The sequence below is a fragment of the Cucurbita pepo genome, chromosome 18, assembly GCF_057944985.1.
Source record: "Cucurbita pepo subsp. pepo isolate OVF chromosome 18, ASM5794498v1, whole genome shotgun sequence".
Taxonomy (NCBI): domain Eukaryota; kingdom Viridiplantae; phylum Streptophyta; class Magnoliopsida; order Cucurbitales; family Cucurbitaceae; genus Cucurbita; species Cucurbita pepo.
In genome coordinates, this window is record NC_141815.1 from 6,131,816 (window position 1) to 6,150,064 (window position 18,249).

Sequence of the window (18,249 nt, forward strand, 5' to 3'; positions counted from 1 at the left end):
TTAATATTGTGGTTATAAATCCTTGTCATTAGACAATTTGGATGTTTATTTGAATATCAAATAAACTCCAATTGACATTTTTTTCTAAATCATCTAAATTTTGAACCATTGTGTTGATATTGTTCTTTCACCCTTTTAGCGGGACATAGTCCTAGGGGAAGGAGGAGATGTCGGTTGAGGGAGAGGAAGAGGTAGAACAAAGGGTAGAGAAATTTTAGCACAAAAAAGAAGTGTGAGAGAGTTTCAATATAAGAGAGGAGAAGGAGGAGTCAAGGGAGTAAAGCTTCCAACTTTGTATGGGAGATTTGATCTAGAAGAGTATTTGCAATATGAGAGCAAAATTGAGTATGTTTTTTATTGCAACAATTTCAGTGAAGAAATAAAGTTGAAGCTTTCTATAACTGAATTTTGTGATTACGTAATTATGTTGGACATCTTTGATATCAGAGTGGAGGAGAAATTATGAAGAACCAATTGAAATGTGAGAGGAATTGAAGTTATTAATGAGAAAAATGTACATTCCTAAGCATTATTCTCGAGTACTCAAGGAAAAACTGTATACAATGCAATATGGATCCAAGAGTGTTGAAGAATATTACAAAGAAATGGAGGTGTTTATGAAGAGAGCATGCATTGATGAAGACAACGATGATATAATGGCCAGATTCCTTGGTGGGTTAAACACACAACTTGCTCATCGAGTGGATAGGCAAGCGTACTTTGATATGCAAGAATTGTTACACCTTGCTGTCAAAATCGAAGGGCAACTAGCTTGGGAGAAGAACTCCAAGAGGTATGTTATTCCTAAGTCTACAACTTTCAACACTTGGAAAAAGGATGCAAATATTGAAAAGATAGATTTTAAGGTTAGAGGAAAGTATGAGCTTGACAAAAAGAACAAAGTTGAGACCTCAAAGGGTAAAGAGAAAGTTGAGGAATACAAGGAGGTTCGAGAAAGAAATAGAGACATCAAATCTTGGAAATGTCAAGAAATTGGTCATATTAGTCGTGATGATCCTAACAAGAGAGTCATGACCATCAAGAATGGACAAGCTGTCACAGATACTGAGACAAGTGACTAGGATGAGCTAGTTGAAGAAGAAAACCAAGAGAATGATGAAGAATTGGAAGATGGGAGTCATTTGACACTTGTTGAGAAGACTTCTTAAAACTCAAGTTACGGACAATAATGTTGATGATCAAAGAGACAACCTATTTCACACAAGGTGTTTAGTCAAGGGGACTTCTTGTAGTATTGTTATTGATAGTGAAAGTTGCACCAATGTATTAAGTACCATGTTGATCAAAAGGTTGCAAATTCCAACTCAACACCATCCTAAACCTTACAAGCTTCAATGTCTCAATGATAGTGGAACAATAAAGGTAGTTTCTCAAGTTTAATATCTTTTACTTTGGGGAAACATAAAGATAAAGTTCTTTGTGATGTGCTACCAATACTTGCTGGAGGCATATTGCTAGACCGACATTCGCAATATTATAGGAAGGTCATGCATGATGGTTATTTGAATAGGTATTCTTTTATAAAAGATGGTAGAAAAACCCTTTTGAGTTCTACAATGTATTGGCTTATCAATTAAAGTTGGAGAAAAACAAAGAGTTCGAGGAATATTATTTTCATTCAAACATTTATTTAAGAAAAGAATCCAAGGTTCTGTAGCTCAGTTGGTTAGAGCGTTGGTCTTATGAGCCGAAGGTCGCGGGTTCGAGCCCCGCCAGAACCAATCAAACCTAGTCACACGGTTAATCGAACAATCGTGTAAAGTGAAAAAATTATGGGATGAGCAGCTCATTAAGATCAGGAAAAGGACTACCTTAAAGGTAGTCTCGATGATGAAAGTTTATTACATTACAAATGGTCTTCATGTAAGAGTTATATTTCTGCATTATAGATGAGCATGAGACGTGGCAACTCTGAATATGTTGAACTTTATGGTCGTTACAATCTTATTGAATATTTTTAATACTCACCCAGTGTTAAAAATAGTTTCAGGTAATTGCATTGTTGTAGAACGAGAGTGATGAGTAGGGTGATAGAGGTTGGCTAGCCCATCCCTCAAGACCATAGAGTCACCTAAGCTTGAGGGATATGATCCCCGTGTCCTGGTTAGCTAATAGGTTATCCGACGTGGACCTATACTCCCCTCTCAGGAAGAGGTTTACAACATAGTGGCCCTGTTCAGGAGACCACGGGCCATTCCACAAAGCTGAAGCTCACATTATCATAGTTGGCATGTGCTTAGTTCGCCACCAGATTCGAATGGGTAGTGGCGGATCTGTAGACACCGTTACACTGTTATCAGCCTGGAGAAGTACTTTGGTTGTCCTTGGTTATCGTGGAGGTCTGCTACGTTCTTAAGGACTTCTAGGAAGTTTAAATCTCATCTCTCATTTCCAGGGTGCTCAAGATTAGCTCCACAAGGCAAATCCAAGTCTCTAGGTGCACTCAAATCTCATCCTTTGATCTTGGGGTGCAGGGTGTACTGTAAACGTTTTGACCTAAGTCAACGAGTAAACCGCACTAGTTGTAGCAACCTAATCTTAATTGAGTTATTTCATGCTTCCTTTTCTAGGGAGATATACCTATCAATTACCTAAGCACATAATCCATAATTTAAACTTCATCTTGGTCATACCTGGGAGCTGAGGAGGTTCTTTGGGTTCCTAAGGCGGCTAGATGACTTAACGCGGACTTTTGACTTTAGGCTTTTTTATTTTTAATTTTCGAGTCTTTCTTAGTTTAGGAGAATCAGGGTCTAGACCCTCTGACCGTCACTCACGATCTTTAGGTGCTCAGTCTACTAGAGGTGTCCTGACCTAAGTCATTGTCTAGCCAACGTAACTTAAACACCCTGCTTCTTTGCAGATAAACACACTCCACTGGGAGAACAAATAGTCAAACACCTGAAGCTAACACATATTATATCATGCACACATACAAGCAAAACAAGCTCGTCGGAGAGATAACATTCATTAATTACCTGAAACACAGACAACGTTAACCCATCCTCTTATCTGACATAACATTAAACATATAAAACATCACTCATCACAAATCTTATCATAGGAAAATTTTTATAATTTTTTTCATCATGCATATCACCACACTCATCCATATTTCTCAACTCATATTCTAGTCATGCATATTTTCTTTCTAGCATTGCTTAATACATAAAATAGCATGGTTCTCACAAATCTCAACCTAGGGGCATAACGATAATTTTCTAACATACATAAGTATACACTCACCCAAAAACAACCTTTAGTCTTTAACATGCATTATCTAACCACCTAAGGTAAGGAATGTTTGTGTGCTAACACGTCCTAGCGATACCTACAAGTACTATTTGCCTAAAGTTCGTGTGATTACTTACTTGGATGACGTGTGTCTTCCCGAGCAAGCTTCTTCGCATGTTAGGAGCTCCAAAATTCCTGGAATCTTTCTCTCACATACAATAACCTATGCATTCAACTCCTTCGTCAAAATTCCTAAACTTCCAAACCAGTTTTTTATTCTTTTTTTATATATATATTTTCTTTAATTTTATAACTTTCTCTCCACAATTCAAATCAACTTAGTTTCTTCACGAAAATCGTAAACTTTTAATTGATCGTTACAAAGGTATAATTTTTGGTCAATCACAACAACAAATAATCGAGTTCGAACATCATCAAAAACAAAAAATTGACAAATATTTTCAGCTACTAGATGTTTATGAGAATGCCACCTTCGGGTCTGAATCAACTCCAACTTCCTTCATGAAACTTATGCAAAATTCCTCCAATATAACCATACTAAAAATTCAAAACTTAATTCCAAGGAAAGCTCTCGAATTTGAAGGAAAGTTTAAATGAAGAACCCAAAAATCATACACTTGGTTCTTCCTTGATTCTTGACGGAATTGAGTGATTAAAAAGACAAGAATAGTTCTTCCAAGACCACCAAACAATTCTTGTTTTATCTCTCCCTCTTATAATCCATAAACGCTCATCTTCTTTTATCTCTCTTCTCCTATTCTTTCTTTCTTTTTTTCATTCTTAGTAATCAGACTAGGTTAATCCACGCCTCTAATTAGGAATTGAGGGTATATATGATCAATTTACTTTTATTTAGTCTAGGTTAATCCCTAAACACACATGCATCGGATAGTGGTATTTATTTTCTTAGACTTAGGCTAGAATAGGATGTTTTTAACTTAAACGCTTATTTATTTTATTTAGTCTTTTGTTGTGTCGTTTTAAAGATGTTTTCAAAACACGTAAGTCCATGGCTGTGTTTTAAGATAAAGTATGTTTTATGGAATTTTAATGAAGTCTTCCGCATTCAATGTTTAGGGTACGTATACAGTAGCGACCTTAAATTAAGTAGAAAATTTCGGATCGTTACATAACTATTATATATTTATATCATATTGTATTATATACATAAATTTCGAGCTTCTATTCGTTTGTGTATGTTTAAGGATTGGAATTTTATTTTTTTTAGATTTTATGTTGAGATTTTATTTTTGGTGCTAAAAATGAAGAGATATTATGCTATGAATTTATTCTCGCCCGAAAAGGTGAGCAATTTCTGACAAGGAAGTTATTACACCTTCAATGGAAATGTTATAAGACTCTTTATATTCCTATATTCAACCCTTCTCTTTCTATATAAAACGACTTTTTGTAACGACCCGAAATTTTCTACTTAATTTAAAGTCGCTATTGTACACATATCCTAATCATTGAATGCAGAAGACTTCATTTAAATTCTATAAAACACATCCTTTATCTTAAAATACAACCATGGACTTACGTGTTTCGAAAACATCTTTAAAATGACACAACAAAAGACTAAACTCAAAGAAAATAAATACTATCCGATGCATCTGCCATGGTCTCAAGTTGTGATATCGTCATCCGCCGTACATGAATGTCTTGCCTTAACCTGAAAAATGTAGTACACATGGCTTGAGTATTTAAAGAAATACTTAGTAAGTGACCCCACTATTGAGGTTAAATGCAACAATCACATGCAAATGAGATGATGGGACCTATCCTTTCAATCTATTTTCCTACGGTGCTGTCCTAACGGGTAATTTGGATGTGTACCATATGCTCTACACATAGCCCATACGTGCGAGTATGGGCTCACCAGTCAGTTCGCACACTGCTAGGCCACTTTCCTTGTTGGGCGAGTATACTCTGGGAGCTCCTTAGGCCGGACACCTGTTAGAACTAGTAACCGTTACGACAGCGCTATGCAAAACATAATGATCGTTGTCTTGCCATTTGATGTACGCGACTGTACCCTCGTGATGGAATAGGGGTATCCCCTAAATGCATGAGCACACATAATGCATGAGGTCCCCAACATTTCTACTGTTATCATTAATGAATATAACCCCGCTATCATCTTTCATGCTTAACATGTCATTTCTCATTTTTCATTCTACGTATCATACATAATTCTAACGGGGTTACATTTCATTTCATTTATCGTGATATATGTCATTCATAACATGCTGTATACATACAATTTAGAAAACATAACTAATGCTCCATGCTTTTAACATGTCTTTTCATAACGTACCATTCATACAATAATTACCTTAATGGTCACACAAAACCATCTAAACATAACATATCACATCACAATATATCATATCATAAACATGTCATATAGTAAACACTTTGTGGTCATATCATTCCCTAACTTATCATAGCCTTAACGTTCTTATACCTATCACAGTTATATCGTTACGTGAACGTACCTTAGTCATATCATCACTGGAACGTATCTCAACACTATCATTCTATCGATCTATCACAAACCTATCCTTTTCTACCCATATCCTAACCATATATGTAACGATCCAAAATTTTCTATTTAATTTAAGGTCGCTACTGTATACGTACCATAAACATTGAATGAGGAAGACTTCATTTAAATTCCATAAAACATAACTTTTATCTTAAAACACAGCCATAGACTTACTTGTTTCGAAAACATCTTTAAAATGACACAACAAAAGACTAAATAAAATAATAAGCGTTTAAGTTAAAAACATCCTATTCTAGCCTAAGTCTAAGAAAATAAATACCACTATCCTATGCATGTGCCATGGTCTCAAGTTGCGATGTCGTCGTCGTCCATACAGGAATGTCTTGCCTTAACCTGAAAAATGTAGTAGCACATGGCTTGAGTATTTAAAGAAATACTCAGTAAGTGACTCCACTATTGGGGGTTAAATGCAAGAACATGCGAATGCAATGACGGGACCTATCCTTCAATCTATTTTCCTACGGTACTGTCCTAACGAGTAATTTGAACGTGTGCCATATACTCTACACATAGCCCATACATGTGAGTATGGGCTCACTAGTCAGTTCGCACACCATTGGGCCACTTTCCTTGTCGGGCGAGCATACTCTAGGAGCTCCTTAAGCCGGACACCCGTTAGAACTAGTAACTGTCATGGCAGCGCTATGCAAAACATAACGATCGTTGTCCTGCCATTGGATGTATGCGTCCGTACCCTCGTGACTGAATAGGGGTATCCCCCTAAATGCATGAGCACACATAATTCATGAGGTCCCCAACATTTCTTCTTTTGTCATTAATGAATATAACCCCGCTATTATCTTCCACGCTTAACATCTTATTTCTCATTTTTTACTCTACGTATAATCCTAACGGGGTTACATTTCATTTCATTTATCATGATATCATGTCCTTCATAACATGTTGTATACATACAATTTAGAAAACATAACATAACGCTCCATGCTTTTAACATGTCATTTCATAATGTGCAATTCATTCAACAATTACCTCCATGGTCACACAAAACAATCTAAACATAACCCCTCACATTACAATATATCGTATCATAAACATGTCATATCGTAAACACTTCATGGTCATATCGTTCCCTAACTTATCATAGCCTTAACGTTCTTATACCTATCACAGTCATATCATTACGTGAATGTACCTTAGTCATATCATCACAGGAACGTATCCTAACGCTGTCGTTCTATCAATCTATCACAAACCTATCCCTTTCTACCCATATCCTAACCATATTCTTTCATTAATCTCCCCTATCCATAGCATTACGATATGTAACCTAACCTTAACGCTTCATGAACGTATCTTACTCCTATCGTTACATTTCGTCTTGTGCATCCTTCTCGTATCCTATCGAGAACATATCCTTGAACACATCGTACCATAATTATTATCATACAATTCACATATTATAACATAACATAAACATAATATAAGCATACCGATTCACAGATAATTCACACATATCAGTATATATGACACGTGCAGAACCATAGGCACGTGTCAACATCTTTCAGTTGTTTGATTTGAAGTCCAAGAAAGAAAGTGGGCTCTCCCATCATACTCATCTCAAATTCATTATGCATACATTTAGAAAATTCTTCACATAAGAAGGATTAGTAGAACCAAATATAATATCATCCACATATATTTACACTAATGATATATATTTTTTCTTTAATTTTAATAAAGAGAGTAGTGTCGAGCTTACCCATTTTGAAATCATTCTCAATAAGAAAATTAATAAGTCTATCGTACCGAGCTCTCGAAGCTTGTTTTAAGCCATAAAGAGCCTCTTACAACTTATAGGCATGATGTGGGAAATTAAAATTTTCAAATCCAGAGGTTGTTTTACATAAACTTCCTCCATAATATAACCATTTAAGAATGCACTTTTCACATCCATATGATATATATAAAATTTTTGTAAGAAGCAAATGCAAGTAAGGAGGTCTACAAGTTGATTGTCCTTCACAAAAACCGTTTTTAATAAGTTGATTTGCCATAAGCTCATAAAATAAAGATTAAAAAAAAAAAACAATAGGAGCAACCTAATACCAATTGTTGGATCGATATGGCAACCCTAAAGGTATGAATAGGGTTTCAACAATATAATGATTAAATTTTTGTAATAACAATAAAACTTAATAGCATGCAATAAAACTTAATAATAATTGAGAATTTAAATAGGAAAGGGTTAGAAAATATAACACCGTAGTTTTATAGTCGACCTACTCCACTCCCCAAGCGCCTCTTGAGAATTTGAATAAACCTTTCTTGACTCTTTCCTCCGATCAGAGCCCAACCGCTACACTGCTCTTTTTACGCGTTCAAGAGAAAACTCAATCCTTTCCACGACTCAGGTTTCCATGCCTCAGGTTCAAACCAGTACACAGCTCTTTTTACGAGTTTAGGAGCAAACTCAATCCTTTCCACGGCTCAGGATCAAATCGGTACAATTGTCTGAAATTTTATAGAAACACACCACAACTCTCCGAAGTAGTAGATTTACAATTTTCTCACAATACAATAGACATCTCTTAAGAATAAGATAAACAACAAATAAAATTGGAAGCTTTGGAGAGAGCAATAATGGAGGCAAAAAGATTTAGATCGACCAAACTATGTATTTGTGTTCTATGTTCTGTGTTCTGAAAAATATGAAGAGGTGATGGGTTAAAATAGTGATCAAGTTGTAAAAATAAAAATTGATACGGACTACTAAAACGTGGATCAAGTAAAATAATATTTATTTATTTAAATTTATCGTGAAAAACTGAAGAACACATATATTCATTTATTTAATTATATATATATATATATATATATATTATTTTAAATAAATATTAAAAATATTTTAAATTCATTTTTATTATATATATATATATATAAATGTAATAATATAATAGAAAAATGTTAATGAAAATAACGTGAGTAACATTTAAAATTTAAAAGTAAAACTAATGAAAATAATTATAAATGTAATTGAAATAATTTTATAATTCAAATAATTTTCTTTTTAAGTTATTGACAACTCTTATAAATGTAATTAGAACTAATTTTATAATTCATAAAGTAGTGAAAAACTTTTATAAAAGTAATCGAAAACTCTACCATTTGTTACTCTACCAAAGTTATAAATGTAATATTTCGATTGGTCCATAATGTTAATTTTGTCACCACATCACCACAAAACATTAATTAATTTGAGATTAAGGGCCGGCCAACAAGGTAAAGGTTACAAATGGTATATATGAGTAGTTATCCACTAACGTCAATTTTTTTAATCATCTTTTCATTTATGATACCTTATTATAAAACTCAAGTCCAGGAAAGAATTAATTTTCTAAATTTTTTTCTTAAAATTTCAATTTGAAAGTTTATTGAGACCCTTAGACCCTAAATCTTTAGAGGTTGAAAGACGTGGTAGACGAAAATAATGCTTAGAAAATTGCAAGAAACTCAAGAAAAATATTAAAAAGTTATGTAAAACCTTAAAAATATGTCATTCAAAAAATAAGATTAGTCAGATTTAAATTCCTTATTGGATTCAAAATCCATAACCATAAATATTTACAGAGTGATAAATGTTTGAACTATAAAATTAAATACTCGAGACCATGCCACTTATCTTTTACTTTCATTTTGAGGAAAATTTTCTATTTTAGTTAAATGGCTAGACCATGGGGGCATTCCAAGATTTTTATTGTTAAAATGGAATGTTAAACTTTTAAAATGGGAGGTAAATACTCGAGGTTTTCTAGCATTAGTATTGACACCTTTAACATTTTCTATTCAGCACATTAACTTTGATGAGAGGATATATGATCCAGCCATATAGCTATTTATTAAATATAAGGAATTGATTAAGGTAGGCTTGAAGGTGGCATTGATTAAAGGCATACTAAGGTTTGGATGAAATGACACGTTAAGTCTACGCTTCAACGAGACTTTTGATATTCTAGATCAATCAGACCGGTGACATACAAATGAAAGGTTAAGTCCATGTAATGAAAGCCCTATGTAACCAAGCAATAACCTCCATTAACATACTATGAAAACAAAAAAAAAACAAAAAAACTGAAGAAGCCACGTGAGGACAAAACGATGAGAGAGAGAAATATCGATGCACGTTTTAATCACTTTCGAGGATGAAAGTTATTTTTAGGAGCATGACACCAGGGGTTCCGCTAACCTCCCGACGTCGCTACAGATTAGCTTGACTAGAGAGGGTCCAGGGGGTGTGCGAGCCCTCAGAGATTCACACTTGCATGTCTGGGTAATGTATAGGAAAGTACTACACATCTATAGTAGTCTGAGACTGTAGGATACCCGTAGAGAATAGAGATAGGTCCCAAGAGCATGATTGCATATGTTTGCATTTGCATGGCCCCCTATAATGGTAGGACCTGAGTTGGTTCGAGTCACCAATGAGGCTGTCCAGAAAATCCGAGCGAAGATGCATACCGCTCAAAGTAGATAAATAAATCTACACGGTTGTAAGGCATAGGATCTTGGAGTTTGAGATATGGGACTAGTATTCCTAAAGGTGGAATCCATGTAAGGTGTCTTGAGGTTCGGACGTAAGGGCAAGTTAAGTTCCAGGTTCATCGGGCCTTTCGAGATTCTCTCGTGGATTGATCCCTTAGCTTATAAGTTTGTCCTACCTCCCTCTCTCTCAGGAGTGCACGATGTAGTTCAATGTCGATACTGAGGAAATACATGACGGACCCTATCCACATAATAAACTACGAGCCCCTCCAACTCAAAGAAGATTTGAGTTATGAGGAAAAACTAATAAGAATTTTAACCTGAGATAGGGACACTGCGTTCGTTAAGGTTTAATGGCAAACCACCACACTGAGGAGGCCACGTGGGAATGTGAGGACGAAATAAGAGAAAAATATCCTGAGTTACAAGAGTTTGAGACTTTTGAGGATGAAAGTTCTTTTTAGTTGCCGGAAAACCCGTGAGTTTTCCGCCGACTGCTAGGAATAACGCAGGGTCGCAGAAACACGCGCCACGTTCCCCAAGGAACACCGAGTCTTCAGCTAATGAACTCCTCTTAGCCATTGCCTCAGAGTACCTGCAATGAAGGAAATCAATAAGAAATCTGAGAGCAAGAAAACCTTGAGTTTTCCAGTGAGAATCCGAAACGAAACCTACGACTTCGAAACCTCAGCCTCGACGCCTAAACTGACCTACCAACACTATGAAAATGTCCACCGGCCTAAATACAATCACCTTGAACAAATAGACGCCGTGTAGTCGCCGTTTTCACTGTTAGATGTTAAGAATGAGAAATAGAAATAGAAATAGAATTGGGAAGGTGTATAATCTCATTGATATTGATATCCTTTAAATAGGATACAAGAGGTACAAATGAGGAAAATATAAAATAATTAAATACTGAGAATAAAATAAAATATACTCTAAATGAAATCGTAAAGGAAAGAATATTAAGATATAATATCTAAGATATATTACATAAATAATATATCTCAACACTCCCCCTCGAGTTGGAGAGTGTATGTCAATCACATCCAACTTGTCTTTAACTTGTCTTTACGGTAGGTCAATAACACCCAAGTTGTCTTTCACTTTTGTCTTTCCAGTAATGAAAATATCAGTAAAAAAAATAGACCGCATTTGATTGGTTTGCATTTTTAGACTTTCAAGAAATTATTGAATTTACAAGAAAGATGCAAAACTGTCACGACCCGATTTTTCGAGGCTTGGAAAAGCTGAGTCGTGACTAAAAAGATGAAATCGAAAACAAACAAAAAGGAATAAATAGTAAAGTAAAAGGTAAAAATGTCATTTAATTAAAACAAAATAGAGAAAAATTTTGTTTCAAATGAATAAAAAAAGAAATTACGAATACAAAATTAAAACCAAATATTTCCAACGGGAAATACAATTATTAAGAAAAAAATACAAAAGACTCTAAAGACCGACAAGGGACTGACGCTCCGGAACGACCCCTTCTGTGACCGCACAGCTCTCCAAAGCTCCTCCACCTCGACCGGCACCTAACAAAAAAGAAGGTAGAAAGGAATGAGTATAAAAATTATATTCAGTAAGCCACCTACTTGTAGGCTCTCTTCGCATCTTAATTTACAGATTCCCACAGTTTCCTAACTCGGTTCTAGGACATCTGGTTCTAGTCTTAGTCCCTCGGGGCTTGCCCCTTGGGTTTCACCGGTTTGTCATCCTTTCATTAAAGGCCTAGAGGTTCTTTATGCCAAGCTATTATGGTCGGTATCTCTCTATGAGGTGCTACCTCTACATGGCTATCTGGGACTACATGGTACCTAGCCTATGGGTGTGCTGAGTACCACTACGCCCATTTAGTCCCCCTATGGGGGGTGCGACCCAACCCGTTCCCATGCAGCTAATGAGCTGTACGACGTGGGGACACATTTCCCATGCGATGGCTAAGAGCAGTAAGAACTGATTAGGGACCCCTTGGTCCTCCCACGAAGCTATAGATACCGTTCACACGCTAGCAATCTATGAACACTCCGGAGTACCTTCTTGCCGTGGTAAACCGCTAAAGTTCTAGGGGAAAATTAAGTCTGACTAGAGCGGCATATCGCTCCTAACAAAAATTCCCTAATCTTATCATAGAAATGGGCCCTAGCAATTAACAGAGGGTGCATGCAATCTTCTTCTAACATCATAGTATGTAATTCATGCAAACTAGGCATACCGGCTCAACGGGGCGATGACCTCCATCAAGCACCCAGAGCACGAAGTTCGCGCTCAATGGGGCGAATTCGTCCATCAAGCACCCGAAACCCGACATACACAATTCTAACATAAATTAACGCATGCATACATACAGCGGAAACTTAAAGCATACAGCAACAATCATGTAATTTACCCAATATCAACACAACAGTTAATCTGACTAATAGTTTACATGGAGAGCTAATCTGAAGCAGGACTACTAGCATGCATGCAATCCGAGCGAATCCTACAAGTATTTCTTCCTAAATACCGGGTGGTGACTTACCTGGTTGACGCGTGCCCTTTTTGCTAGCGTTTCTTTGCCCGTGAAGTGTCCACAAATATTGATTTCTTTAAATTAGGTCCCTATTCATCTAAAAACAGTATTAGAACTGGAATTGGGACAAAAATCAGGTAAACAGAAAACAACCGGGCCAAATTGGCCGTTCCACGCGCGCTCACGTGCCAGCAGCGCACTGGGAGTACGTAGTCACGTGCGCGGGAAGGCGCCAGTCGCAGGCTACACGTGCACTCGCTTCCGCGTAGTCGCAGTCGGCCGGCCCGGCCCGATCGGCTCGGCTCGCGTCGCGGTTCGACCCGGCTTGCAGGCGACACGTGTCGATGCCTCACTGGAGTTGCGTTGCTCCAGCCGATGGTCGACGCGTGTCCGGCGCCTGTCGCCTCTCTCTGCCGCTCGCCGGCCGTTTTTTTCTCTTTCTTCTTTCTTCTCTGTCCTCTAAAAACCGAAACCCAATCTGTTTTTTCCGATTTTCATAACTTTCAATCCGTAGATCGGATCGATATGATTCCTTCGGCAAAGTTCTAGATCGTGTTACAGGCTACGTCCTAGTATTTTTTCTATAATTTTTTCTTGACAATCGGATGATTTAAGAACGTCGAAAGTTCGCTCACTGTTCTCAGACGACTCTCGGATCTCCGCCTTTAGGTTGAGGTCTCGGCCAAACTTCTTCACAGACCGTGCGTGAGTTGTTCCTAGGTGAAGATTTCAGCATTTAAGGATCGATTCACGTAGGGGAAAACTCAGATCTGAGCAATGTCGTTCAGAAACCTTACCTCGCGAAATGTTCTTAGGTTTTGACGGAGCGTCGACCTTGCTATCCTCTCAATCCTTGTACGAGTCTCGTCTGAAGATGGATTTCGGTGGTGGTCCGTTAATCTTCGCGGCTGACTCCTCTCTGATTTCTCTCTAACTTCTTCTTACTTTTGCAAGGAATCTGACGGGGTTCTCCTTGGACCCCTATTAGGGCTGGAGGGGCAAAATGACCTTTTTGCCCCTCAGTTGACTTAGCCCCCCGCCTTCTATTTTTTTTTTTTTTTTTTGGCGTTACAAATTCTCCCCTCCTTAGGAACTTTCGTCCCCGAAAGTAGCTATCTCTTGGAAGAGTTCGGGATAAGCTTTCCTCACGTCCTCTTCTCGTTCCCAGGTTGCCTCTTCCTCACGGCGGTTACCCCATGAGACCTTTACCAAGGGAATATCTTTGTTACGCAACCGCCTAGTGTCTCGAGCCAAAATTCTGCTAGGCTTCCCCTCGTAAGACAGATCTTCTTGAAGAGGAAGCCTCCCATGCTCGATTACATGAGTAGGGTCGGGAGTATACTTTCGCAGCATGGATACGTGGAACACATTGTGCACGGTGGCAAGGTTCGGTGGTAGGGCAATTCTGTAAGCCACAGCCCCAACTCTGTCTAGAATCTTGAAGGGGCCTATGTACCTTGGGCTCAATTTCCCTTTCTTTCCGAACCTCAACACCCCCTAATAGGGGCCACCTTCAGGAACACGTGGTCACCCACCTCAAATTCGAGGTCCCTTCTACGCACATCTGCATAGCTTTTCTGTCGACTCTGTGCGGTGAGTATCCTCTACTTGATTTTCTGCACTGCTGCATTGGTGACCTGGACCAACTCTGGTCCCAGTAGTTGCTGCGTGCTTACCTCTTCCCAAAACACTGGTGTTCAACACCTACGCCCATACAGTGCCTCAAAGGGGGCCATCTGAATGGTCGCTTGATAACTATTGTTGTAGGCAAACTCCATTAAAGGCAGATGTTCATCCCCGAAAGTTGGCGTCTCTTGGAAGAGTTTGGGATAGGCCCCTCTCCCGTCTTCTTTATGTTCTCGAGTTGCCTCTTCATTAAGGTGGTTACTCCCACGAGACTTTTACTAAGGTGGTCGCTCTTTCATACCAACACTTCGCGTCTTGGTCTGACCCGATAGGGTCTGGTACCCGTATAGGCGTACCATCTCTTTGACATATAACTTATCTCATCGATCTACTCGATAAGTGGTCTCACGTTACGAGTCTGTTTAGCCTTTGGCAAACCCGAGATAAAACCCACACTCACTACTTCCCATTTAAGGGCTGTAGCAATCTTGTTGGGCGCTATCTTGATGCCTTAACCTGCTAGCAGCATCGTCTTACGAAACCCGCCATGTCTCTCTTCATTCTCAAGCCACCAATCGCATCTCTTCAGATAACTTCGTACATCCTAGGTGGAACGTATCAGATATATGGTGGGCTTCAGCTAAAATGTCTTTTAGGATTTCCTCGTCTCGAGGAATACACAAGCAGTCTTGCCACTGTAGGACCCCGTCTGAGGAGATAGAATACCTAGTTGGTTTTTCCGCCCCAGTCTGACTCCACACTTTGTTAAAGTGTTCATCAAATCTCTGGGCATCAAAGACACGTTTTCACAAAGTGGGTTGCATGGTCATCTGTGCTATCTTAGCGATATCACCATTAACTACAACCCCAGTTTTTAGCGGTCCTTCATTTCATCTTGTAACTTCCCTTGCTTGGTGAACATTGCAGATGTATGAACGGTCTGTGTCATTCCATCTGCACGACCAAGTACTCGAGGCTCTTTAGTCAGTGTATGCTTGCACTGTTCTCCATGCTCGTAATGTTGCCATGTCTCCATGGCAAGCATGGTTGCTGCTAGTTCAAGATCATGAGTAGGGTAATTCTATTCGTGCTCTTTCCGCCTTCTTGAAGGGTAAGCTACTGCCTTACCATTCTGCATAAGCACGCACCCTAAGCCCTTACATGAGGCATCTCTATACGTTACAAGGTTGTCTAGCCCATCTTGAATTGCTGTAGTCACCAACCTTTGCTTAAGTTCCTGGAAACTCTCTCCGCCTACTGGTAATCAATCGAAGGTTTTTCCCTCCTTGGTTAACTGTGCAGGCGCTGCAGAGATCTTGGAAATATCACGTACGAGTCTTTCGAAAGATTTCTAGAACTTCGTACCTTAGTGACTGTGGTCAGTTTTGGCCACCTCATAGCTACTTCAATCTTAGCGGTGTCTACGATGAATTCTTCGCTTGACACCACATAACTTCGGATGTCATCTCAGACAGCCAAAACATGCTTTGGGGAACTTAGCGTACAATTGGTGTGTCCTTAACATCATCATAACTTTCCCCCGAGTGTTCCTTGTCAACTAATTCCATCTTGGTGTACAACGACACATTGTCATTGAAGTCGTCTCTGACGATAACAAGAAAATCTCTTAAACATTCAATTAGTCTAAACCTAAACCTTAGCAAGACATTGATCAGGTCGAAAGGCTTATCGATAAACTTTCCTTCCTCGTAATTGCTCCTAATAGTTGCCTTCGATATATCACTCTCCTTGATCCACATAAGAGGTATCCTAAACTTGTCGAGACCCTTACAATCCTTACTACTTCACCAAGAATGGTCTCGTAGCTACCTCCCAATTGGCCAACATAGGTCTTTCCTCATAACGAGATAACTTGTCATGTAACTTGCCTAAGTACTAATACTCATCTGAGCTAAATGCAGGCTGTTTTGAAAATAAAGGTTCCTTGTATAAGTCCTCTGCATTCACCTAGGCCAACTCATGTAGTGTCTTATGATTGATCAAGTCACATTTCCTTTCGTAGTGATATCTTATATTGGCTCGTGTGTGTGCATCCATCAAGTTCTTGTAAAGGAGCCTATGGAACTCTCTAAAAACTCTTGTTTGGTAACTAGTCTTCCTCAAGCTCTAAGGATACTTTTATCTATGTCCAAGGTTTTCCCCAAGACACATTATGTCTTCTGCTTCCCTTACTAGTGCACTATCACTATCTCACTACTCTTCAGGTAGTTTCCAAACTCACGTTATCTAGCATCTCTACCTCTGTCTGAGCATGCTTCACAAGTATTTTGTTACACTCATGTGTGAAACTGGAGTTCTACTCTTTGTAGTCCAGATCACTTATACAAGGGTTGGTTCTTATTAACGCCCATCTAGACTTTCTTCCTTCAAACGGCGAAGGCATGACCATAGCTTGACTCTTTTCTTGTTGTTCTCAACCCTGAGGTTCGCTGGACTACCTAGACAGTTCCACGTCCCTCACCTTGTGAGCATACATGCCCTGACCAAAGGATAGGTTAGAACGCAGTTTCATGGTCCTGATAACCACGTATTGCTTTTGAACTTGGTCCTCTCCACCAAGGTCTAAAGCGACTCGTCATCCATTAGGTGATCCTTTAGTAGGAATATCCTACACCCCATGACTCATTAGTGGCATAAAGCGCACATCTCACTTATGGAAGTCCATGAACCTGAACTTATATCATGAAGACTCCAACCAACCTGGAAGCCAGGGCCTCCACAGCTTCACTCTCTCTATTGGTGAATCTTATTTCTCGACTTCCAACTTAACCAAACTCACCCGTGAAAATGGTTTGCTTGAGGGGTGCTTAATTCCTACAGTGGTCGCCCTTACTTGTAAGAACGATATTGTTTGGGTCCATTATGTGGTTTGTGCACCAAGACAGCCCTATACTGTCTAGGCCTACTACGTGGTCTCCACGGAGGCATGCTTGACATCTAGAATTATGGTCGTGGGAGGCTGAGCCATAGGTATACCATCTCTTACTAGACCTTATAAGGTCTGATATACATTTCTATGGGTTGGACGTCACGCACTTTGTGAAGTCACCCCTTTGTCTTCCTAAGGCCAGTAAATTATAACGTGAACCCTCTCGGCCTCCTCACAATAACTCAAATCTAGCATCGACAGTAATAGAGTGAACCTTCACTATTAAACACTCTAAAGTGTAATCATAGTTACCACTTTTCCAAGACAAACATCAAATTTTTACAGCCTTGCAACCACTCATATCCTACTAAACAGGGTTAAAATGCATACCTGGTCGCGGCGAGGTGTGTTGTTGAGCTGAGTCACAGAGGTGTACGACTCTCTATCCTAGAAAAAGTCTACAGAATCTAAAACCTGACTGCTCTGATACCAATCTGTCACGACCCGATTTTTCGAGGCTTCGAAAAGCCGAGTCGTGACTAAAAAGATGAAATCGAAAACAAACAAAAAGGAATAAATAGTAAAGTAAAAGGTAAAAATGTCATTTAATTAAAACAAAATAGAGAAAAGTTTTGTTTCAAATGAATAAAAAAAGAAATTACGAATACAAAATTAAAACCAAATATTTCCAACGGGAAATACAATTATTAAGAAAAAAATACAAAAGGCTCTAAAGACCGACAAGGGACTGACGCTCCGGAACGACCCCTTCTGTGACCGCACAGCTCTCCAACGCTCCTCCACCTCGACCGGCACCTGACAAAAAGGAAGGTAGAAAGGAAAGAGTATAAAAATTATACTCACTAAGCC

General features: G+C 38.6%; 1 non-coding gene and 1 pseudogene across 1 annotated transcript; one reads left to right on the plus strand and one right to left on the minus strand.

The window, feature by feature from the left end:
- Positions 1 to 1,668: 1,668 nt before the first annotated feature.
- Positions 1,669 to 1,742, plus strand: TRNAI-UAU (transfer RNA isoleucine (anticodon UAU)). The gene has a single exon. It is a non-coding gene; the product is annotated as a tRNA-Ile (tRNA).
- A 12,200-nt stretch (positions 1,743 to 13,942) lies between these two features.
- Positions 13,943 to 16,249, minus strand: LOC147787306 (uncharacterized; annotated as a pseudogene).
- Between the last annotated feature and the right edge of the window lie 2,000 nt (positions 16,250 to 18,249).